The sequence below is a fragment of the Rhopalosiphum padi genome, chromosome 1, assembly GCF_020882245.1.
Source record: "Rhopalosiphum padi isolate XX-2018 chromosome 1, ASM2088224v1, whole genome shotgun sequence".
Classification (NCBI taxonomy): Eukaryota; Metazoa; Arthropoda; class Insecta; order Hemiptera; family Aphididae; genus Rhopalosiphum; species Rhopalosiphum padi.
In genome coordinates this window covers 58,831,967-58,859,294 of record NC_083597.1, presented here as the reverse complement: position 1 = coordinate 58,859,294, position 27,328 = coordinate 58,831,967, and the positions used below count along the sequence as shown (strand labels likewise).

General features: G+C 22.6%; 1 protein-coding gene across 3 annotated transcripts in view; it reads right to left on the bottom strand.

Moving 5' to 3' along the window:
• Positions 1-19,517, bottom strand: part of LOC132918136 (limbic system-associated membrane protein-like) — a 187,050-nt gene extending 167,533 nt beyond the window's left edge. For 2 of the 3 annotated variants that reach the window (XM_060979246.1, XM_060979248.1), the window contains exon 1: positions 19,299-19,517. The gene's annotated coding sequence lies outside the window, so the exon portion shown is untranslated. The remainder of the gene's footprint in view (positions 1-19,298) is intronic. The other variant, XM_060979247.1, reaches the window with a different exon arrangement.
• Positions 19,518-27,328: the final 7,811 nt, after the last annotated feature.

The following is a 27,328-nucleotide window of genomic DNA, read 5'->3' as shown; positions in this document are numbered from 1 at the left end:
ATTAATTAAATTCATTTTATTGGATACAATTTACGCAGTCCCAAGTACAAAGTACAAGCACTGCAGCGTAAATACCGCTGCCACTTCGGGACACAAAAAACACGACTAAGTCGGATCTCTCGTTTTACCTGATCACGGGTTACTTGGGAAAGTATAGAACAAAGGCAAAGTCCGTGACTTGCCTTAGTGGCATTATACGTAAAACAAAGGTACTTGATGACGACCACCAACCAAACAAATTTTAGTAAATTATTATTATAAACATAAATTCGGTCTATATTAAACCTAATCAAAATATTATTATGAACTGTATGATCTTTTTATTATAGTTTTTCAACATTTTTTTTAAGAAATATCAGCAATATCTGCTTGACCTTAAAATCTACTTAGAATCTGTATTTCTATTCGATTATTTCTTATAATGTTTACATTTATAATAACTATAATACATTATACTTAACAATAGGTATGAAATAAGTGAGTTTAGATAGACTATATTATAATAAATACTATACTTTCTACATGCAGTCAAGTAATGATAATTTATACATATATATTGTAGAATTTTATTGATCAGTAAAATAGTTACAGATGTATTATAATATAATCATTTCAATCATTTCTCAATACCAAGTTACTATATAATACAGTGTAATATTATAACTATTTAATATTATAATTTATCTGAAAAAGTTAATTTTCACCTACAATTGTACTTTTTCTGGTTGATAAATTAATTCACTGTATATATTATATAGGTTTTATTAAATTGGAATAAATCTAACACTTAAAAAGATTTATTGAGGCAACGATAATTTAACATTTTATATAATCATCGAGTTAAAAACAAAGAATTTTTCATTACACTATTTTTACAATAAATAAAAAAAAATATCATTATTATATTTAATGTAGATACTTAATGATTTATAATATTTTGATATCGGTTTATTAAATTAAAAATTAATTTTCATAATAATTGTGTTTTTATTTATAATATAGTTATCAAAATTAATTTTGATAGGAATAATGATTTTACTTATAAATTAAATTAAAAAATACACAGGTTTCACAAAAGGGCACACAAAAAAAATGACGAACTTAGTTTTATTTTAAATTTAGTACGTGCATAGAATGAATTAAGAAAACAAATGCATTTCTACTGTGCTTAAAAATAAATTAGTGACAAATAATGATTATTACATATATTATACATTTTTTTTTAACTTAAAGAAAATAAAATAAAATGTTTGTCAGAAACATGCATATTTTAATTACACGATTAGAAAATTTCTAATAAACCTACTGAAATTAGCTTTTTATTCTCACTTTGTTGGACCTAAAAACAAGCCGTGAAAAATGTTCTTTCTTTGGATTTAAATGAATGTATCAACGTTATTAATCAAAATATAATATATTATAAATGTGTGAGGGTAAAATAACTCAAAAACCTAACATTACTTATCTTATAGCAGTTTAAATAGTTTAAAGTATTAAAAACATTACACCCATTTTTTTCTTATAAGCATCGAGTTTAACATTTGTGAAAATTATGAACTTTGCTAATTATTCTGTAATTAAAAATTAATATAGCTAAGGGTTTAACTTAAAACTTAAAAATCTCAAAAATCAGATGATGCGCAATTTTATTTTAAGACAGTTCAAGTTAAAACTTAACAAAATTGAATAATTAAACAACAAATAAAAATATAACTCTTTGTTATCTTGGTGTAAATCAAAAACTAATATTTGTAAGGACTTGAAACCTTTCGTTAGTCATTACATTATTATTTTTTTACCATCGATGTAATTTTTCAAAATATTTAGACCAATTTAAGCTGTATTAACTATAGATACCTCGAGTCCATAAACTTAATTCATATGATATTATAATTGTATTATATATATTGTCATATTATTATCAGTTTATTTTTTTTTTGGAAAAATTAAATTTAATCTACCATATGTCCATATTACTAATTATAAAATAAAATACCATGGCATACATTTAAATATATATCACAGAATATAATAAGTAATGCAGACAGACTGTTAGTCTTTGCCTAGAATCATATTTGTATGTAATAATTTATCACTGAATTCAAATTTAACACACACATTTTCATAATAAATTTACCGATGAAAAGGTACACTTAACATTTGTCTACCATACAGCAGAGCAATTACTTTGCTTTTCACATTTAAAATCAAATTTATGTCAATTCACATAATATTAGTAGTTAAAACAATTTATTGAATTTTTCTAACTTATATTTTAAATTATAAGTAATTAATTTTTCAAATTTAAAATGTTTATTATTAAAATAATATTTTTAAATATTGACTTAAATCTGTATCAAAAATTATCATAGTTACAATTACTATATATCCATTAATATTTATATTTAAAAATTTCTGAATCGTATTTGAACCTTAATTTTTGTCGAATTAGCTAATAGTTGAATAACTTACTGTTTGCATATTATTACATTATCTTTAATGTTCTTTGATAATTATCTTTTTAAAGATTTAATAAAAATTAAAAATTATATTAAAAAATAATTGAATAATTGTCGTACTTTTTCCATTCGTAAGTTGTGCAGTGTACACATTTTGTAGAACTGTTAACTTACTTTGTTATTTACTTAACACAGTGAAAACTTGTAAATTTAATTTTTAATCAAATAACTCCAACGACTCCAATGACTTCTACACATAATTTTTTACCACTTCTATACTTGGAATATTTTAGTGGGATTTCCACATAACAATAATATTATAATATATTATTGACGCAGCACATTTCCATTTCAGATTAGAATACGTCTACGTAGAATAATATTTGTTTACAGACTGATTAACTAATCAACTTTATTTTTCATATTCTAACGTACGTGTATTTTAAATTTGTTTAATTTTAGGTGTTTTATGTTACCAATTTACCAAAACAGTACAATAATTTACTAAACAATATTATATTCATATTCAAATTTAATTTCTGTTAAATTTAAAATTATAAGAATTAAAATATCTATAATTAATCTATATAATATTATTATCCTTACTCATCCGAGAAAAAAATGTATAATATAACAGATCGTGTATGCAAAATATGTACAGCACTATGATATACAGGTTATAGTGAAACCCCCGCTAACGAAAAACTGTAAATAGTAGATACCTCCGAATAGTAGACAAAAATCGATCTACAATGTCTGTTATTAAGAGGTTTAACTATATATTCGTCCATGGTATAAAGCCAAGTTCGAGTCAAGTAAATAATTTAATAATGTTTAAATTAATAAAAAAAACTGTTTATTTTTTTCATCAGGATGATAATAATTTTATTATGTATACTAATACTATTATAATTTATAATAATTAATAACATAAACAATGTATTATTCATTTTTTTTTTTTTTTTTTGGCAAAAATTAATTAAGCTTACTGTATTATTAATAGTAAAATAAATTACCTAAATAGCAATATAAATATTATATATCATGAAATATATTTAACAATATACACTGACAGATCGTCATCGCTCAGAATCGATTTTAGTGTGCAATGATTTATTATCGAATTCAAATTTAACACATCAATTACAGTGACTTACTCCTCAATGACGAAGTACACTCGACACATACCGTACAGCAGAGCGATTACCTACTTTCCCTCTTTTTACGTAGTGTCATAGTGTTCACTATAAGAATCTTATAGCACGAAAAAAAATCGCGTTGATAACTCACCAAGAGCTGACATGTTCATGCAGTTTCTGTTTATCTTGCATAAGCTATAAAACTGTATCTACCAAATAAAAAAATTAAAAAAAATGTTGTGTCAATATAGGCCTTATGCATTATGCTATTAGAACCAATACACATTTGGATTACACTAACAAATTACATATGTCAATGAAACCCAACACGTTCATATAATAATATTAAACGTGCGAAATATCTTAACACGAGTAAATATTATAATACATGATCAGAATATAAAAAAAAAAAATAGTACTCTGTTTACGTCATGTTAGAAATCTAGATTACCTTAGTATATTATAGTTAGTTATTAGACGTAGAAAAATACACAATGTTTCATTGGCACGACAAACTATTGCATATACACGGGAATAACGTATTTTAAATTAGAAATAATAAGAATACTTTTAAAACACATTATATTTTTCTAAGATGTAATAAGACAGATCGGTATAATATATCCTAGAATTGATTTATCAAATAATATCATATAATACAACTTATATAATGTTTTTTCATTTGTATTCATCGATGTTAAATATACAAAATTATTTTTTACATTTAATCAAACTGTAAATGGTACCGTTAAATATTATTATTCATGATTTTACAATACTATCCTTATTTCATTACTTATTCTTTCGCATTTTTATTTATTTACTCAGTGTATATTGTACATGAATAAAAGTTCAATAAAACTGCTGCAATATGTTATTCCAATGTGTTTGAATTACATTATTCATCATGTCGAATCATATATAGAATGTTTGATAATAAAGACTATGCGTAAAATAAGAAAAAAAAACTTCTTCAATTTAAATGTCTGGAATGTGTATAATTTTGAAATATTGAATAGTGTTTTTTTTTATTATATTTCAGAAATGATTATTATTGTTGAATTTATTTATGATTTTCCAATGTTTGGGTAGTGTAAAATGGTTTGCTAGTATAGTTGATTGATTGTTTGGGTTTAGTTTACTGTCTAGTATTCTCCATTAAATCAATCTTGTCAACTGGATGTCGAAGGTATCGTTCAATTTCAAACAACGGATGTGCATATATTATTGGCGAAACCCAATTCAATCAGACAGACTGCTTTTTATTTTATTTTTTTCCTCAATAAATGAACTTATCCGACTGACCAATATGCTTTCAATAGGATAATTATGAAAAAAATACATATATAAATTCATTTATAATATGTGCATGGAAGTTTTTTTACCTTAAAATTTAAAACACGACGGTTAGAAATGTTTTACACTATAAATACATAAATAATAAATATACTTACTATATTTTCTAAAATATCACATTATTTTTCATATCCATTAATATAAATAGCACCAGTTTCAAAATGTACATGTTAACATGAAATTAAATTGATAACATGGGTATATAATTTTAGTAACTTCATCAACTATATATTTTTTCTTGGTACCTATATTATTTTAATATAATATTTTGAATGGTTCATTAATTTAAAGCCATTTAATGTTTTGAATACTATGCCTTTTAATAAATCGTTTATAATTCAATAAGATTCATTAATTTAGTACAACACTAATTTTATGCACACAGAATTAAATTCTTCTTATATGCATTACTATTATATAAAACTCTAATAATTATCACTTTTTGCCCTGCTGATTACCAACGCTATCTCTTATAATACTCCTGAGTTCACTAGCTTTACATTTTTCTTTAAAATATTAACTTTCTTCCAACACTCATCAATCAAAATCACTTTATCTGCAAAAACAACACGTGGATATGATCTATTTATATAAAATAATAATAAATAAAATATTATATTAGTATATTTTTTGATCGTATCGTTCTTGAAGAATTCAAACGACAAATAAATAATTTATTAAAAAATATATATCATTTCATTCAAACTGTACAATGTACATTTGTTTAAAACAGGTTTTCAAAATGTAATAAAAATAATTAGTAAAACTTCATTAGTCAATAATTAGTGAGATAATTTTTAATTTAATTTTTTTTATTAATTTGCGACACTACGAATATAAAATATACAATGGACTTTAAAAACATTTTTAATTAAAAAAAAAAGAACTGATATAAATTAAACAGAATACTTATTAACACAAAACAGATATATAATGTTCCAAATGAAATATTACACCTTTGAATTGGTTTACCAGCATCGTAGAATCCAACGCTAAGCGCATGTTTAAAAATATTAATTTTATCGATTCGTTAACTACGGTTTATACAACATAATCTAAAACAATACCATCTCTATAAGAGAACGCTCGTTGAATTTAATTGTCCACTATTTTATTTAATATTGAATAATATTAATTCGAAATACTAAATAATTATATTTTTTTTCACATAAAATTTAAAATTGTATTGTATACCCACACAATAAGATAAATTATATGTTAAACCTAAACAATTATTTTAATTTTAAATAATAAAACATATTTGTATTAAAAATTATCCTTCAAACTAGTTTTCTATAAATTATTATATTATAATATTATATTTAAGGTAAAAAAAAACAATAATTTAATTGTTAGTAGATCACGGTAAGGCAAACTTAATAGTAGCCTATGAGATATAATAATATATTATTTTCCCATAACTCTTGTCCAAAACTTTAAATTAATTATCAGATCTTATAATACAAAAATATTTTAAATAATTTAAATGTCATAAAATATATGAAAATTAAGATTTCATAGCTATACATATAATAGGTAAATGTTATATATTGGTATTGATAAGGTAGTTTTATGAATACATCATCCAATAAAATAAATGTAGTATATTTATGTTTAACAGAGTTAGGTAAATATAGTTTTAGGTATCTACTAATTCTTCGTTTTTGGTCCATGGTAATGATATAATTTTTAAATTAAATATTAAACTATTTACTATTAAGTATTTTAATTCAGTAAACGTTTCTTCGTTAAATCTAGTTAAGTACCTACTATAAAAAAAGTTTTTAGACGAAGATTATAAACCTAATTTATACGATCATTTTTGGAATCAAAATCCGTCTTGCTTTGTTTGACTTTGTTTAGTGTTGTGGGTTGGTCACTTCAGTGCCAGTGTTAGGACTTAGTTATTAAATGTAAAAGCAATTAATCATACCATTTCAAAAGCGATCATGTGGGTGGTTATCTGTATGATGTGAATACGACCATAAATTATAATAATTATTCATTATTATTATTATATTTTTTATTGCGATTCTGAAAAAATAATGGGTATATACTCCAACTATAATAGACAACTGAAGATTTTGATTGACATAATGTGTTTATAACACATTATAAATACAATTTAAATTCAAATATATAGAATGTTACATTAAGTATATGGTGAATTTATTACAATAAAAGTGGTTTTTTTTCAGTCGATAAAAATACAAGCGACTGTAATACACGATCATATTCAATTGTTTATGACTTTAGATATCACTCATTGAACATTTTAGAGATTATAATATTTAATTTTTTAAACTTTAAAAATAAATATATTACATTATAACTTTAGGTTTGTTTTTAATCTCGTATAAGTATACAAAATTAGAATAGTTGATCAAAAAAAAGTTAACATTAAATTTACGTCTAAAGCACAAAAATGAATTTTAGAGGTCGAAACAAAATTTGAAAAAAATTAAAAATAATTGTTATACATTTCTTTTAAGAGTTTAAACAAACACAATAGTATTTTTTGTTAATTTAATGTTAATGAAAAATATCTGTAACAGACGAATTGTTTTTTCATAATACGCACAAGTATTGAGTTCATTGAGTAGGTGGATGTTTTGAATTTTAATTCAGTCATAAGATATAACATTAAAAAAACGATTCTGAGAGAAGATAGTCTATCGGTCTACATTATAAAATAGTATATTTATATTGCTATTAAAGTAATTTATTTTATTATTACTTATTAGTAATACATTATATGGTTGAATTAGTTTTTGCCGAAAACATTGCATATGAAAATATCGTTATGTATTTATGTGCTTAAATATTATTAATACTAACTAATAAGTCAATACCGACGTACATTACAACAGTTAGATTCACCAAAAACCGCCTAAAATATTAAAAATTGAAGCATTTTTGCTACTTCAACGCGATGACAGACATAAAAAAAACACACGTACACACACACGTCATTATTAAACTAATACATAAATCGCTAAAATTGTTTTAATGTATAAAATTGTATTTTATTAATTTCGTTTGATTGTTTAGGGTCATTAAAATTGGTTAGGGAATTATAATATCGCGTTTTCGGTTGGTATAGCAACTTAAGGAGGATATGGCATCGGAGGCGGTCATGTGTATAGTATAATATAATAATATTATGCACTTGCTGTACCAAAATCTACTCGGATAGATTTCACAAGTTGTAAACAATGAAAAAAAATCATATGTTATTTTATATAAATACATGTTTTTAACGTGTGTATATAATATTATAAGAGGAATAATTAAATATACGAGTATAATAATACTGTTGCTCTATTAAATTTACAACGTACGATATTCTTTGTTTAATTTTATTCAATAAACGTGCTTAAATGTTTTTCTAAATCATATTCATAGTCATATTTAAATTAATCTTTGTTCATCAGGAAATTTAATAATCCTATAAAGGTACGTCAATTTCAAAATCAAATTATAGATAACGAAGAAACAAAAAATGTAACCAAAAGCAAAAAATTAACATAAAATAGACTTTTATAGAGGTTTTGGAATTAGTTATAAACTTTTCCACTTAAATAAACTAAGTCAATAAAAATAAAACAATTAAAATAACTTTCTACGATTTTATTTTAGGATAGTGATTTTAGAATATCTAATTTAAAATCATGACAAAACTCAAATAAAGCATTCGATGCACGTAACACTTGAATATTTGATATCCTGAAAATATAAACTGTATTATTTTCTTATCTAAATTTCAAATAGTTTATTATACTTATTTTTTTATTTATATATCTATAAATTCTGGATCTCTTCTATCATCAATAAGTTCTTGTTATTTATTGATTTATCTAAATATACTCGTATATGTATAATAAACTAAATATAACTAATTGTAAAATCATTACATTTTATATTTATTTTTAATCTATAATTATTATAATATATTAAAAACAAATATTATATTTTTTAATTACAATTTACTCGATGTTATGGTTTATATAATTTTTTTGCCTATATTATAATATATTTAAAATAAAATGAGATATTACAGATTGTATTATTACCATACATTTACGTAAGATATAATATATATATGTATATATATATTAGATATGTGTTTCTGCTCACGAATTCACGATAAAATACAAATTATACCTTATACGTGGTCACGTTGATATACAATATATTTAGTAAGACCATCATTTTCGATTCATACTATTTTTCTAGAATTTGTGATTTGTGGTGTGATATTTAGAGACATTTTACAGAATGATTCAGCAAGCATATTAAAGTCCATTTTTTCCTTTTATAATGGGTTTATTCAAATTCTGTTTGAAAATTTGAAGTATAATATTATAGACCATATTTTTAATTTCTACTGAAGAAATTTTCTGTGATAATATAATCTTGTGTCTATGAGAACCATCCTTTTTCGTTGTAAATTATTTAGTAAATTATATTTTTAAAATATTAATTTATCCAATTTAAAATTTGAAAACGAAGATTTTCCATTAATAAAATATTTATATATACTAAGGACTATAATGAATTCACTAAATTATAAAGTAGATGAAATTAATATTAAGTCTAGTATTTATTATGCTTGAACGATTTTTACAAATCATTAATGTTTATGGATTAATTAATCACTAAAATTTTAAAATTATCATAACTCTCGTTTCTTTCAAATAAATTACCTATTATTGTTAGTACATATAGTTAAATAGCTTAAAAGCCGATCGATTGAGTTTTGATTTTAACATGTCAATCTTTTCTAAAAAAATATTTTCTAAACAATTTAAAATAGAAAAGAGAAGTTGACATTTGAAAATCAAAAGTATGTTTCTCCAGTTCACCACAGGATATTGCCCTAATAGTACATCAAATATCAAGAATTGAGCATAAAAAGCATATATGAAAATTCCAAAAAATTGGTTTTTAATAACTGCATTATTTGAAAAAATATATGATGAACATGCTTGGTAAATCATACTGTACAATAAAATATGTGATTATGTTTATATTTTACGTTATTCTAAGTTAACCTAGTCGTGTCCAAATTGTAAAATAAATATAATTTTTAAATGTTATATTTTTAAGCCAATAATGATTAATTTCAACATAATTGTGTATTATAACTATTTTAATTTAATTTTAATTTCATTAAAATAATATAGTCCTACATACTATACAATTTAATAACACTTATATATTATAATACAGTACAATATTAGTAGATAAACCATTTTTTTTTCGTTATTAAGACATTTTAATAATATTTTAAAAATAATTTTCTTATATAATTATATTTATATAATATATACTTATATTTCTAGTAAACAATTTTCATTTTTTTACTTGATTCATTTAAATATCATAGTAATTTCTAAAACTATTATGATTATTATTGTTATTATTTTAATTTTATAAAAGATAACAAAACCCAATTAATAGCTTATAACTTTAGCAATATATTACTATAAATCATAGTCATACAAAGGTACATAATTTAGAAATCACCGATATTACAAATATAAAAATGTAATACATATTATTATCTATAATGTTTATTATATATGTAATAGGAATTAGTAACTATACTCGTATTAAGCAGCAAGTTTAACTAGTGTTAGTGTAGTAGATTATCAAATCAAAGTATATATTGCATGGTGTATTCTGCATTAAGAGAAGCTGTTAAAATTCTAGGAGTAATGTATGAAAAATAACACCCAGGATAGCGGATTTATGTACTTTAGGGGTAATAATATTGTTTAGTTTACATCTGGTGTTAAAATTGTGACATATTAGTAAGTTATGCTTAGTTATTTTTATAATAAATAAGGTGACAGCAACTTTAAAACTTTTTTATCAGGTAGTGCATTAAATTATTTATACAGGTGCTTGACGGAGTAATCGAGGCTTTTATTTAAAATTAATCTCAAAATATTTTTTTGGGTGAGTCTATATAGCTACACATATTGAAGATTTGTTTGGTTTTTTTCACCTCAAACAATCGCCAATCATACCATAATGTAAATAAGAAATTCACTATTTCACTAATACTTTCGATACGATTTTAGTTCGATCATTGCATAAAATATATCTCAGTTACTTGCGGGCATAAGAGAGCTTTCTTATTTTTATAACTAATGAATTGATTGTGCTGTGTTAATTTAAAAGAACCTATCATTTCTATGCTTAAGTATTTGATAGTCAAGTTTATTTTTACAGGAGCAAATGTTTGGATTAATGTAGCTAATTGGATATTATAAATATAAGACATCATTACGCTTGGAAAATCATTTCTGGATAAGTAGTGCGATAAAAATAAGGGTTTTTCCTATATTTAAAAATAAGTTATTTTCAAGTAGATAGCAATATGTAAGTAGATTTAATATTGGATACGATTTTCTAAAATGTTACTTCATGTAAATGCCAATTTTTACAAATAGGAAAACTCCATTGCTCAAACTAGTTCTTCAATAGAGTTGGTGAGCTTATATAATACAAGTATACAACTAGTTATTTGTATAATAAAATGTAAAGGTGATAATATTATGATTTATCATAATTGTAAATAATTTTCTTTTCTAACTAGCATCTTTTATGGTTAGATTTCTTGAATAAATAACTGTGGTTATATTTTTAATAATCTGTTGCCGTACTAGAAGTAGAAATTACATGAAATATTTTTTTATAAGCATGTAAAAATATTATTTATTAATACAATTTAAAATAAATATAAAATATACTCATTTAACTTTAGATTTCGTGTAGAGATATAAATGATAAATGTCTTGGTATCTGGTATACAATAATATGTGCTTTTAAAAAGAATACTGTTCAAAGTATGTAGTATAAAAATAAAATACAACATATTCATATTTTTCCACATAATTAGTTACTGAGAAATATTTTTACAATTGTGAGAATAATAAAGAATGAAGATAAAATATATTTCTAGCAAGTCATTTAAAAATCACGTCAACCAAATTCGGTTTATCAACATTAAAACAAAATATTATTATTGAAACTAAAATAAAAAAAATAAAAAATAAAATACTGCCACATTTCAATTAATCTGTCAAAAATGGTGAATACTCAAACAGAATATTATGTTACTTTTATTTTCAATGAAGCTAAAACCTATAACACCAATTTGAAAAAAATCAATTGTCAAACCATAGATTTTCAATATGTAATAAAGCCGAAGAACACGAACCGTAAATAAAACAAAATATTCAGCAAAAAATTATTTTGTCGTGTTACAATACATTTAAATTATTCATTATCAAAAACGTAAATAGTAGATGTATTTTTACTATAAAAACGAACTTAATTTCAAAATAATATCAAAATTCTACTATTAAAACGTGTGCTAAATACGAATAATAAACTATATAATATTATTGTACACATTGAAATAGACGCATTATTTTTTAAAAATGACTACATAAAAAATGTTCGTCTCAGAAAAGAGGTGGTTAATTGCAAAATGTTAATAGGTATTTAAATATTATTTACTCTACTAAGCAATTGTACAAATTTAGGTCAAGTGTTAGAAAGTCAAGTATCATAAGGTCGGATATAATAATACTAAATGTCATAAAAATTATATATTATACAATTTATTTCTCATAAAAATCGTGTTATAAACGTTATTTCTCATAAAAATCCTAGTAAAAAAAAATGTATGAATTAACTATATGTATATTATGTGTGAATTAAAATGTTTGTGTTAAAACACAGAAAAAATGTGATTATTGTAAAGATATTTAAAATTTAAAATTTAAAGCATTAACCTTCTTTTGGAGATGCACGTTGAGTTTGTTATTACGCGTTCTACGCTAATTTCTGTTTCCTTCTGCCCTTTTTAATATTCTACGGATAAATTTGTATAGATCTTAAATAAAATACATTTTAACTATGTTATACAATATAATTTAAAAAATAATAAACAATAAATTCTTAGTGACTTATAACAAATATACCTAATACTAATCTGTCTCATGCACGAAAACCTGGTATTTTTGTAAATCCCCACGCCGTGCCGTACCGATAATAGGTAAATAAAGATTAGATTTAGCTATTTTAGCTGAAATTATTAAACGATAAGGAACAATATTGGTCTTCATAAGTATAGGTATGTACTCCAATACGTTGACAAAAAAAAAAATTTTGATATAGAAATCCAATATAGGTATGGAAAATAAATACTGTAGAGACATGTCCTTCGTGATACGCAACTATGTTATATTAAAACACATGGTTTTTATGAGAAATGCATTTTATACACATAATTTTTATGAGACTTAAATTTATGACACTTGACTTTTGAACACTTGAAATAGTACCCAATTGTACACTTTACAAGTATGGCTGTATTATACAATAAGTAACTTAATATTGACAACAATTTGATTTAAATCTCATCTGAACATTAATAGTACCTATTATAAACACTATGAGTGAATAATAAGACCACGAAATTATAAATGGCTAAGTATCAACAAAAGCACAAATAAAGTTGAAATCCAGAAGCAATTAAAAGAATGATTTATCACAATTCAAAGTCAGTATAAAACTAAAAATAATTCTACCTCATAAGATAAGCGAAAAGTAATTTAAAACCAATAACCTTAAGTTATATTAGTTAGAGTTACAAGTAACAGATAGCTCTATTCAGAATTATTGGTATCTACATTTTATGCACTATTTATTAATTTTTTAGTATCATAAATACAATATAATAATTAAATAGATTCAATAGATGAAGAAAAAGCAAAATTTGAAACATGGAAAATATTTTAAAAAAAAATTAATAATTATACATAGGTACAATGTACGTATTCAAAAATTAATGATTCTACATGTTTTCTCCGAAAATTAAATGACATAACCTCAGGCATAAAATACAATATAGTGTAGATATATCTGTGGACATAATTATATATTATCAACTTTCAGATCAGTTTATGCAATTTGTATTCCCTGGATTAAACATTTTAATACCAGGTAACTATACACACAAAAGTCATCATGAATATAACTAAAAATATAAATTTAACTAATCATATTCATAGAGGTTTTAAATTTTAATAACATAACAATTTTAATGTTATATTACAGTTATTTTTATATTTTGTAGTTTTCAGCTTAACACAATTATTATACATATAGATACGTAAATATTTTAGTTTTTATATTTTATCTTAAATTATATATTCATTAAAAATGAAACCATCCGCTATAGTTTTATTCGATGTAAAATTATACTTCAAAATATATCATACAGCATGGCTACTTCTCTGGATTTTATATTTAAGTTTACTGTTATTTTAATTAATAAACTATTCTGAAATTATAATATGTCCTTTACACTAAAATCGTTCTCATAATACGTGTTAAAATATTTAATTTAAAAAAAAATGCCACACTCGCATAATATGTTAACTCCATCTTAAAAACGTATAATATGATAAATTTGTTTTCAGCAGTAACAAATTGTATATAAGTAGTAAACTTTAATAATAAAATGAATTTACTATTTGTCAAACTTAAAAGTAAAAACATTATTAGGATTTTTTCTTTATTTTATTACGATATTTAAATTTTTAAGCGAATTATGAGAATTTTTACAATATTTTTGAAATATTTTACATACCGGCTTATAGCTTGCATAAAAACTAAAATAATATAAGCACTCCATGTGAAAATACAGATATTATTTTTACTTTTATACTTTAAGTGTGTGAATTCAATTTATTATTAATGGTCCTTATTTATTACACAAAATTGAAGCATTCGAACACAGATTTTCTAATATGTCGCATGTTGTAAGAAGGATATTACATGCGTCTTCTAACTTCTAAGAGGTTAGGTAAATAACATTTGATTTGAATGAAATTCATAAAATTAAAAAATTATATTTTAATAATATAAACCACGAATGAACTAATAAGTAACCAAGTAGTTATGTACCACAAGAGATAAAATATGTCAATAAAAATTTTAATTTTACAGACTTTTACATATGCAAATTTCTATAATATAAATTGGATAAATAATGCTTGATGGTGGTTGATTGCAGTTGATTGCATATAATGTTAACTTTATTTCTAAAATTTTATTAAGTATACTATTATGCATTTTTAGACTTTTTAAGTTATCCGTTTAATTTTAATTATGACAAGTGATTTTTAGAGGATTTGAAAGTTTAGAAAATTGTTTATGGTGGTGGTGAACTATACATATATATATAAATATATTAACTCGTAAAATGAACAAAGATAACTTTTGTACATTTTCAGGGACTTGATATTTTCTTTTCAATCAAGTAAAATATAATGGTTTTATTATTATTATAGCTTGCAAAACATTATTATATGATTATGTGGCAGTAACATTACCTATTAAATATATAAAAAAATATTTTGTTGTATTTAATTCTGCATACAATATTATATTTCTTAAAAATACTAAATTAATTTTGTTGTAATTAATCCTGTGTGTGTGTGTGTTTATATAACAGAGAAGGGGAGTTGTCATCTATCAACAAAAATCGCGTTTGTCGTGCTTCTCACGCTGACAGCTTGGAATATTTTTATGCATTCAAATATTACAAACTGTCGTAAAATAATAATCAAGAAATCCATTCATCGAATGATTTTTCACAAGTTAGTTTTTACCGATTTGAAGGCTATTCTACCCTAAGGCGGCAAACACCAGGTGTTTGTACCCACATCAAGTATTATTTTATTTATGTAAATAAAAATTTGATATAATATAAAAAATATTGAATTTACCATGTATTTTAAATAAAATCAATTCTTTGTCATAATTATTTTTAATAATTTTTTTTCTGTCATAAATCCAAAAATATAAACAAACTAGTCTAGTGACATGTAGTATTATTTTCTTGTTAAAATTAAAACAAATATATTAATGCCTGTATTAAATGTGCATGCGTTTTATCCATTTACAAATATTTTATTATAAATAATTTAAAAGAGCTAAAAGCAAAATATTTGAAATGTCTATAAATAGTACAACAATATCCTAAATATTTTGAAAATGTTATCATCTGTATACAATTCTACTACTAATAGTTTGTCAAAAATTTGATAACTAAAACAAATGGTATATATATTATATTTAGTTGTCTGTAGACAACCAGAATAGTTGCTAAATATTTATAAGAATATAGAATAATATTTAATAAAAAATTCAAGTCCACAATTATTCAATTTTGAATGAAAAAATAACCATAATTGATTTTGTTAAAAACTGATGTTATATACAAGAATTCCCGTTTTCTCCAATTAAAAAAAAGAACACAAGTCCTCAACAATTGTTATGTTAAACATTGTTTTATAAAAGTTTATACAATATGGCACTTTTTAGTTAAAATATTTTTAAACATTGTAATATTTTGCTAAACTATTTAACTGTTATGTACAACATTAAAAGTCTAAGCTCCGTAATAATATTAGTTACATTATAATCATTTATAAGCTAATAAACATTTTAATATTATTAAGACAATATTTAATAAATTTTATTTGTATGATAATTTACAATGTACTTGTTTGAAATTAATTTTAATTTAATACATTAAACATTAAAATGTTATGTTTCTGTTTTGTTGTGTTATTGTTATTATGTATTTTGATTATATCATCATACTATAAAACGGCAGTCATTAAAATATAATACACATTACTTGCACGCAGAACCGTGTCGTTAAGATTTGGCGCCCAGGGCAAAATTAAAAATATTCGCCCCCCCCCCTATTTTATTTATCATTATGCTTTATGCATTTCAATTTTTTTGGCGTCCTTTAAACCATGCGCCCGGGGCGCATGCCCCCTAGCCCCCCCCCCCCCCTCCCCAGGGAACGGCTCTGCTTGTACGAGTAATTACTTACAAAGTTTAAATAAAATGTCTTAAAAAATCGTTTGTCGGACAGAAATATTTAACAGAGCAATATAATACCACCAATAACTCGAAATACGTAAAAAGATAAACAAATGTCAACATTCAGTCTTTATACCTTAATGATGTTTATATACTTTTATAAAATATACTATTTTAAACTAACATATTATAATGTTTATAATTTTAATGGGAAATAAATAAATAAAATAATAATAATAATATAAATTAGTTTATATAATATTACTTCTTAATAAATTATTATAAAAAAAAACAATGATTTGATGTACCTAAATAATTACTATTGTTGCACTTTGATTTTACTGTTCAAATAACTTATCGAGGAATGCGATTTTGTTATAGAACAGTAATCTAAAAATATTGAGGAACTTACACTGTTGTATAGTAGGTATTCAATATAATGTATGTGTTGAATTCATATTCAATATTCAATGATAAATCGTTGTATGCCAAAACGATTCTGAGCGGTCTGTCAATTTAATATTTCTAAGGATACTTTGTTATGTATTTATATTATTATAAGTATTTTTGTTAGTTATTGGTAATACGGTAAATTCAATTTCTTTTTGCAAAAAAAAAAAAAATACAATTCATTAATTAATAATTATTATTATTATGATATTATTCCATATACTATTACTTGATGTTATTAACTTATAAGTCAATACTGACTTACTGTAGACTAGTATGAGAAGGTGCGTAGTATAAATATTTTAAATTTTATCAATATTATGTAGGCAATAGGTATAATAAATAATAATATACATAGTACTGAAAATATTCAATATTCTTATTTAATAATATTTTTAAATTAAATTATGTACAGCAAAATAACTAGAATTATATTTTTAGTTAATATTTGTTAAAATATACTATTTTGTAAAAGTTTAAACTTGAAATGTCTATAAAAACAAAGTGCTAATGTAACTGTCAGATTTTTAGGTAGGTCGCTAAGAATAAATAATGAAATGTATTAAAGTTTAAAAATATTATCATTTTTGTCTACAAAATTATTTTAAAATTTCCAAGAACTTACAAACTTTAGAAAATCATTCCTATGTATTTTAAATAATTTTAAACTACCATAAGAACAACTTATGAAAGATCGTGTATTGAATATTTATGATTTTCAACAAAGCCTCAAATGTTTTATCAAGTCTTAAAAATAAAACTAGAAGAATTCTAGAAGTCAAAAATTAATACTTGAAAAATTAAATTTTTTTTAAATTTCAGAAATAAAACTCATACTAAATTTTAAAACTTAAGGTGTGCAAATAAAAAATTTAAAACCAAAATCAGTTGCAAATTTTTATAACTATACTACATTTTGTAAGCATTTTAACTTTAAACGCTCATAAAAAACTGTGAATACTTTACTTTCAATATTTTTAAATTACTATCAAAACAGTTTATATAGCAATCTATATTAAATTATAAAGTTTTTTACTCAAAAACAAAAATTATATTATACTTCAATCGATTAAAAAAAAAAAGTTGCAAATTTAAATTATTTATAAATTTAAAGAAAAAAAATGTTTTTTAAAATAATATAATTTATAGAAAATGTTTATATCAGTGTCACAAAATAAAAAGGTGGTGGTAACGGGTCACAACCTATTTAAATGTCTTCCTTTATGAAAATTTATTTTTGAAGCACAAAATGGCTTTTGTTTCTTCTATATCAATAATATGTAACTAATTTGGAAAAATAATTATTGACACACCTAAAATAATACTGGCTAATATGAACATTCGGTACACACTTTAAGACTCCACAGCTATTCATTTTTGAATATTATAACAAAATACAAAAAAAACCTATTTTGAAAATTACTGGGAATTGTTTACTTTTGACCCCTCCCTCCGCCAAAATACCAACTAGATCCGATTTTCTATTAAAAACCAATACACTAAAAGCACTCCAAAAGGTGTATGATAGACACAAAAAGAAAGCACATGCAAACAAATCATTGTAAAATAATATATTCATTGTTCCACTCAGAATTTAAAATAAAATAGGTATGTATGAAAATTTCATACTTAATCATGAATATTTACAAATCATACTTACTCAATATTTAAAGAAAAAAAATTTAATTTTTTTAAATTGTAATACTTAAATTTTTATATACTATTATTATCGATCTATAAAAACAAGCAATAGGTACAAATTTAATGTTATTTTAATTAAATAAAACCTTTATCAGTACCTTACGTTTTTTTTTTTTTAATAGATACCAATAATCAATACCATTTGAATAAATATTACAAAATATAATGGTGATACATTTACAATAGTTAATAATTAAGCATACATTAATTCTACAACTTAATATTTATTGAACAGTACAATATTATGAAATATAAAAATTAAAAATACCTTTACTTTAACAATTATTATAATCCAGAGATTTGAACTTTTGATCACAAACCGAACGAGTAAACACGAACGACTCAAAAAAATGTTCGTTTAATCCATTTATTATTTAAGTTTTTTTTCACAAAATCGTTTATGTTTATTGAAATAATAAATGAGAATATCGCGCAATGGAAATAACGCGAGACGGTTGAAAAACGATACGCGTGTTTAACCGCGGAAGAGCAGACGGCGTACTAAATTCAAAATCTGTCGTTCGGACGCCAAAACGATCTCATCCGGCGCATGTCTCTTACAAAAAAATTAAATAAATATATTTATATAAACTGTTTATTTAGACATTTAAAATTGCTTATGTTTTTGTTAAAACAATGCAAGTATAAATACTTAAAAAATAATCTGTATCATAATAAAAACATTGTACCCCAAAAAAAAAAAAAATATTATATGAAATACATAATTTCAATTCGCTTTTAAACATCATCATTTTAAATGTTCCGTACGAGTTTATAACTTAGTCCTCGACAACTTTCCGTAGGTTATTTTGATAGAAATGTATATATATTTTATACAGTCACTTGTTTGACTGTTGAGTTTTACTCGGTATCGCTATCCTAACCACTCGTCTGACTTACACAACACCTGGGGTGTTTATATTTCAGTTAATTCACCGATGAGAATAAAAACCAAACTTCTATCGACGACGACTACAACCGATATCGCACCCGTTGCTGATACGAACCCTTTCTCAACACCGTTACGTGTGTATACGCATCAGTGGTTTTTCATCAATATCATATTTATCTAACGTTTTTCATTAAATGTTATTAAAATATTATTGATAATGTTTGATATTTTTTTACCTTTAAATTATATTATTAATATACCGTACCAATACATAGCTTTATAAACATTTATTTTTTTAAACATAAATCTGGATGTAAGACTATGTTTTTAAATTTTAAAAAGTCACACAATTATAATCAAACATAAAATGTTTATAAATTCAAAAATAAAGTACATGTCTATTTATTTAAAATGTAAGTACTAATTCCAAACAAAATTTATTTTTTAATGCACAAGTCACATTATATTTTATTACATAAAAAAAAATAACGTGCGAGATTCCAAGTATATTTAAAGAGATAGAGAATATATAACAAGGACAACAATCCTATTAAATTTTAAATTCTTAATTTCCAAGACATAGGTATACATTATAAACCAAACAATATGAAAATAATTCATACTCTTTAAATGTTAAAACACTTTAATATAGTTTTTTGAAATGTTATAACAGTGATAAAATTAATTATAATTATTTTAATATTCATCAAATCACAAAACTGTATTAATAGTATTCTGTGATAAATTCAAAAGCTATTATAGAATTTTAGCTGATCTTTTAAATTCTGACTTCAATTTTCAAAAAACTTCTAATTTATAGACTAAAGTTATGCAATATTAAAACAGATTTAATATGATAGATCGTAAGAGTATAGTTAATAAGCAGATCAAATATTCACCGTCGTAAAATAAATAAATCTGGACAACTATTTTTTCTACTATAAATTTCAACTAAAATACTCTTCACATATTTAATACTTCAGTATTAAAAAAAAAAAAAAACCTGTTTAACAAAAATATTAATTAATTATACATTTAAACCCGATCAATGTTCATATAATTATAAGGTACTATTACGATTATGACTAACATATGTAACTATCTAGGTAATAATAATAATATATAGGTTATATATATATATATATATAATAATAATCATAATCATAAATATATGAATAATGTTATTACACAGTTTATTTTTACAAAATATAAATAATAATAATATTTATTTTATCTTAAACAAAGAAAAAAATAAAAAGTTTTATAAAAATAATACTTTATAATAATTGCAAATAAAAATAAAAATTCATCGCCCACACTAAATAATTAATTTTTTGTTACTATCTTTCTAAAAATAATTTTTCATTTAATCTATTTAATTGCCAACAACTGTATTAATTAGTGATATAAAATTAAATCAACCCTAAGCAAGTATTATGTTTTGATATAAACTTTCAAAACAAATTTTACATAAATACCTACGCTCTATTAATTTTTTTAAATGATTAAAAATGTATTGATGTTTCAATTTAAATAGTTTTAATTACAGTTTTGATAGTTTTTTTTCCTTGTGTTATCGCCTCATGGGGGTGTACCGTTTGCACAATACTTACCCCCATATGACATCGTTTATTGGACCAAATTCATATTACATAACAAATTTTAATATTTACAAATATAAATACAACAATAATACGCGTCATTACACAATAGCCATCGTCATAACTACCGTGATCGCCCTACCCTCCTGTGTTGCCATAGAATAGAGTGAAGAGTCGTGGTCTGTGACACCTCTCGATAGATTATCTGCTCGGATGTACATTTTAAAAATTACTGATAATACTAATTATTAATTTAAATTTTAAATATTTTTTTTATTGTACTTTTTAAAAAATAATTAAAATCTAGTAATTACTTTTATGTAGGTATTTTAATATTATATATTATGTACTTACAGCTGATGTACATGAATGTAATAATGTATAATAGGTATAATGTATCGAATTATTCATACAAGTTTAAATTTAATTGTATTCGAAAATAATTAAAAACAAGTACTTACTTTTTTTTGTTTACACCTACTTGTACTTTGAATACAAAACAATTAATTTCTTATCTAATTTAATAATTTGATTGTTAAGTATAGTTTAGAATTTAGGGTATAAAGCACTTATTATGTAGGTATTTTTATTTTATTTTTTATTATATGTGTCAACCATTTAATCGATAATATTATACTATTTTATTTTGTCCCAGATATTGAAAATATTATGTTATCATTACATTGAAGATGCACCGATCATTATTTTACTTCGCATATTCCGAGAAATTAACTAAAAACAACGCAAAAAATCCAGCTGATATGTATCACTAAGGAAACCGTATCTTATCGTATAAGTTTAATTTATTTTGATTATTATAGTGAGTGTAAAATGTAAGTGTTCCATAGTCAATATGATAAACACAAATATGTCAATTAAAATCATCCGAATTTATTCTTTTTGTTCTTGTTTTATTAATTGATTATTGAATACAGTATTTAAGTGCAAAAACGTTACACAACTCTAATATTATAATAATTATAACAACGAATGAAAAATAATTTTTGTACAACATTTTTAACACGATTAATAATAAATACTATAAAATAGCTTCTAATGAGTTGTGTTTATTTTAAACTGTAAAAAATAATATTCCAATTCATCAAATATCTTGAAATTATATTTAAATTTTAAAAATATATAAAATATAACTAAGATAGAAACCTACACTCTTGGGTGAACAAATTTTGTTTAATATGAAATCAATGGTAACATATTCCATTCGAAAAACTAATTTGAATGGAGCTATATAGGAGACTATTAATAACTATAAGATTAAACCGGTAAAAAATACTTCAAGCTTTTATGCTATTTGAAAATATATAATTCGAAATAAAAAAAGTCATTGTAATCCAGATGAAGTTACATACACTGCTAAAAAAACTAAAATTTTAATTTTGTTATTAAAATATTAACAAGTTTAATGGTTATTTCCAAGCAATGTCTAAGGTCTGATCTTGAAATATTTAATCAATTTAAGCGCAGTAGTATTTCAGTTCAGTGATTTGTAATTACTATATTATTACAACTTTTGTAATTTACTGTGGTAAATTATGTTACTATGTACTTTTAGATTTCATGTGAAATGAAAGCGGAAGAGTTACACGAGTTTCACAATACTTATATTATTTTGTTTTTGGTTAACTTTTTTTTTTGAGGTTAGTCAAAGACTTTAAAATTATAATGCAATTAGTAAAAATGTTTCAATATTTTCTAAACAAAAGAATTATTTCATTTTATATAGTTATTCAAATAATTGTATGTGAATATTATAAAGCTTTTTGATGACAATTAGTTTACTAGAAAATATTAACTTTTACTGTGAGTAGAAACCATGAATGTATATTATATGTAGATGGCGGATTATAGACAATAAAACATTTTATTGTATGTAGTATAAAAAGTCCTGGAATATAATAATTAATCAAATACAATATGCATTACGTGATATATAATAAATATTTATATAAAATAAGGAACAATCCTTAAGTAATACAACCAGAACTATAGTTATCATAGTATTATTATAATATTACCATTTACCAGAGGTGTTCTGTCTCATTATTTTGAATAAATACGACGAAATTCCAAAATCATAGGAATCACCATCTAAATTTAGATTATTATGTATGTGTGCACCTACGGTGGTATACCTGGTTATTATGCGCATGCAACATTCATATAACTTTTAAATAAATAATTTAAAAATTACAAAATCAAACGTAACAGTAATTATTAAACGGTGTGAAGATTAAATTTATGCATCTTAAGTTATAAGGTATAATTTAAATTTAAAGAAGTAATTTTTTTTCTGAAATTAAATAAACTATATTTTGTATAATAGTTGAACTTAAACATAATATATATATTTCTCTGGACTTAAAATAAATCAAATACCGATATGGTAAAAAAAAATCCATCGAATGATATAGATTTTATGATAGTAATCAAATTATATAGATACCTACGATTTATTTTTATTCCAGTGGTATGATTTCTTTATTCGACTCCTCAAAAACCGAAGTACTCAAACGGTAAATTGATTTCAGGAAATCGGAAATAACATCGCGCTCAAAAGCGTTTGAATAAATTGAAAAACAATGATATTTTCTGTGCGTTTATATGTGTGTACACAACTTCTATCTCAAACAATTTTCTATTTTATAAATCTTTTTTTTTTCATTTGAATTAAATAGTTTTATTTTTTATGTCTATATTTTTTTTAAATAAATATTAATTATTTTTTTCAAATAAACAATTTTTGTCTCGACCACATTTCTTAGTGTACAATATTTTTTTTAACCAACTCTTAATTTTCTACTCCGTTTCAACTAATTGCTCGCATAATAAAAAATGTATATAAGTTACCTACTTTTGCGAAAAAAAATAATAAAAACTTTTCTTGAATTTTTACTTACTATCATAACTCACAAGTAAGACTGCAGTAAAATAATTTGTAAAAGTACAAATTATTGGACGAAAATAGTACCACTACTTTTGGTAGAAGCAATATTCCGCTTAAAATAGGTACCATCGGTACAAAATAGGACTAAGTACATGACGTTACAACAAAATAATAGGCTCAGTATATTACACTAGCTATTATCGTTATCAAAATAAAATTAAATTTAAAAAACTGTATTGCTTACATAATAAAACATTAAACAGCCTTATCTCTGATAAGTATTTAAAAATTTGTACTTCATATTAAAATTGTTAAAAAATAAAATAAATATATAAATATATTTTATTTTTATAAAATGTAAATATTGTAGAGCATTATAATTTTTATATTAAAACATAGTTCAATTAAATGTAATTAATTTAAATTAATTTGTATTAATGATCGATTGTTATTTGTTACATTTTCAACAAATTAAAATCAATTATAAGTATTATTCTATGATATTCTTTAGTTAGCTAATTTTCACAAATCTTACGCCACTCAAATTTTAATTAATTCTCGTATTTATGTATACGCAGTTCTAATTGATTGCAATGCACAGCATAATCCTATCTGAGAAGTAATCTCCTACTTCAATCATTTATTCAACAATCAATTGGTGACTAGTTAAAATCTATATTCATTTATCAAAATCTCTACATTCGCTGTTCTGATTGATAAAAAAAAAATGTAAATCAAATAATAAAAAATTTCAAATCACACACAGATAATTTAATAGGTTATAATATACTTAGAATATACAATTAACACTGAACATAATTCCTAAAGAAATATAATATTCAGAACTTTCTTACTTCTAATTCCAATATTTTATCATCTCACTAACTTTTCATCACTTTTCGTCAGTTGTTTTAGATCATAATGTATAAAATAAATTAGGAAAAAATAAATTCATTAAATAAAAAACAAATTATATTATCAATGAACATGGTTATATCTATCGGGACACTACAGAACTATTTTTAGTTTAACGTTTCACAATAAATTATTAAATAATAACAACATTTATACATAAAAAAATTTAAAAATGTCACAATAGTATAACTTAATTTGTAACAAACAATAATGAATAAAAAATATACCATATAATATATAAATATAAAATATATTTAAGAAAATCTCCTCCACCCTTTAATACATAACTGGTTTTCAAGTAAAATATGTTTTCCAAGTAATTTTTTTTTTTTTGTATGCATGTACCTATATACAGGCACCTATTATAAAATATATTTTATTAAATTATAATTTTTTTTTTTACATTTTTAATTCAATTTTAACTTTAGGGAACATTACAAGTATATTTTGGTAGGCAAAGCAATTACACTTCTATTTTTTAGTAAATAATTACAACATACTATGATTAATCAATAGTTGATTAAATTATTATTATTATTTAAATTTATAATTATTAATCTTTGAATAAAGTTATAAAATGTATATTAAAGTCACTCAACTCTATAGTAACTTTTTTTTATTTGATTTTTAATACTTACATCCTCATGAAAAACTCTATTTTTTTGTATTCGTTTATATTTCTATATTTATAATAGACTTTATCCGTTGTAAATTACTATAGTAACAATAATTACGTATTATAATTAAATAAAAAAAAAATATAAAATAAATTATTAATTAAATAATATTTCTATACTGGTTAAAAGTGTCTCCATCTGGTAACCCTTGGCAATAAAACGTAAGACCTACTGAGTATCGACTTAATATTGTATTTGGTGCAAGTAACATATGTTATATATTTGTTAATATACCTGAATTTTATTATTAGCTTAGAATTTTCTTCAGTTAACTTGATTTTAAAATTAAAGTTTCCTTGTAATTTAATTTATTTTGTTAATTCAATAGTTTATCATTAATTTATTAGACATTATTTTTTGATAAATAAAAACTTAGGTATGCTAAGTATAAAAAAATAATCTATTCTAAGAGTATTTTTTTCAAAAACCAAAAATTGTATACTTTTAAAATATTGAATTTATTGCTATAATTTTGAAAACTATAAAATCTGAATTGTTTCTACACAAAGTTATATTAATTAAAATATATTTATTAATTATTATAAAAGTTTAGCTTTGAATCTTTGATATACTGATGTTTTATTATGCAAAATAATAATATAAAAGTCAGCAGAAATCTAACAAAGATACAAACATAATTATTTAAAAATTTCAAATCAAAATAATAATAACATTTTTTGTTCAAATTTACATAAATACAAAATTATTAGAAAATAATTAATACATTTTTTTTTTTGAATTGAAATAACATAATTACCGCATGATACGTATATATTATACATAAATTAACAAACATTCAAGTCTCGTACAGCAAAATAACAAAAATATGAAAACTTATTTTGCATAAAAATGTTTGTTTTTATTTTATTTTGTTTTGGTTTTCATGATTCATTTTATTATTACTGGGAATTTTATAACTTCTTTAAAGTTTAATTAAAATCCTATTTTTATCAGCAAATACTCTAAACATTGAATATTGAACTTTTTTCTTATTCTTAAAATTGACATTTGACACAAAATGAAAATACACATCATTCTAGAACCTAGAATAAAATAAAACATGTGAAACTGAAATTGCATTTTTATATCTTCATAACTATCAGTTATTTGATTATATATATTTTAAATGGTTATACTACTTAATAAAGAACTATTGCTTTTAATTTTTAATTATTTTTTTTTACACCTACGCATGATTTTTTTCATTTAATAATAGAAAATCTTAAATTTTAATGACTTCAAATGATTTTATCAATATTATTTAGGATATTTTATTTTAGGTATGATTGAAAATATAACTACTACTTC